At 39.9% G+C, this 1089-nt stretch overlaps 1 non-coding gene across 1 annotated transcript; it reads right to left on the bottom strand.

Moving 5' to 3' along the window:
• Window positions 1-701: 701 nt before the first annotated feature.
• TRNAT-CGU lies at window positions 702-774 on the bottom strand. The gene has a single exon. It is a non-coding gene; the product is annotated as a tRNA-Thr (tRNA).
• Between the last annotated feature and the right edge of the window lie 315 nt (window positions 775-1089).

Below are 1089 nucleotides of genomic sequence, written 5' to 3'. Positions count from 1 at the left end.
GACTAGTGCTTTAAAATCTGAGCTACAAAACAGCACTTGTCCAGTAGATGCAGAGAAGAGCATGGTGTTATTCTTTTGTTTGCATTTTGTTAACAGAGTTTGTTCAGTTAGGCCAATGATCACTTTTCAGAGGAGACAGAAGCTGTTTTTCATAATGAGTAGGGGAGATGTAGCCAGGGCACTGGTGACAACTTTTTTTTTTCATTTAGTGCTCTGGGGCCTTTTACCAAGAAAATAACATGCAATGTGGTGCTGTAGTGATGTGCATTAGCCAGAAAAGCCAGTTCCAAAGTATGTCATGCAGAAGCTGTGCATAGCAATGCAGCCTGGCAGGGAAACCAAGCCATAGAAGTAAATCTGATGCATTGCAAAAAAATATGGCATAATGGCTGCAATGGGATATACATGCAGCAACCCTGCTGTAAGTCTCAAGACACTGTTGTGCACGTCAGCCTTCTGTCACTAACAGGGTGTCCAGTGTTTGCCACTTGTGCTTCACAGGGAAAAGTTCACTTTCTTTCCCTAAGTGCTGTTTCCTTTTTTCATTTATTGACTTTTATGAATTTTATTTCTTTATTAATAATAAAAGTAAGCCCACTAGATAAAAATGCTTCTTTTTAGGAGTGAACCACAAACATTGTATCCTCAGATTCGAAAAAAAAAGCACCTCCTACATGTTAGAAAGATTAAAGAGCATACAAAGGCCTTGATGAGATTTGAACTCATGACCCCTGGTTTACGAGACCAGTGCTCTAACCCCTGAGCTACAAGGCCACACCATATAATTACAGTGATTACTTATAGGACAAGGACTTTGCCTTGCTTGCTCATTGCCTGCTGTATAGTGCATATACCCTAGTTAGGACAAGGTAATCCTGTCTTGTACTACTGTCTATTGTGTTACGCAGATTTGTAGGATGAACAGAGGTTTGCCTTTCTACTTCATTGACAGCGATCTATTATCTGTACCAACACTGTCGGACTGGGATACCTCTGTTTGTACACCTATCACTAGGTTGTATAATTTTTACATTCTTCCATTTCCTGAATTGTTTTGAGAATACTATCACCGTATTGTCTTACATGACG

Source organism: Protopterus annectens, chromosome 7.part0, assembly GCF_019279795.1.
Source record: "Protopterus annectens isolate FY-2018-M chromosome 7.part0, PAN1.0, whole genome shotgun sequence".
Taxonomy (NCBI): Eukaryota; Metazoa; Chordata; order Ceratodontiformes; family Protopteridae; genus Protopterus; species Protopterus annectens.
The sequence above is the reverse complement of the archived record's forward strand: the minus strand, read 5'-3'. Positions and strand labels throughout refer to the sequence as shown.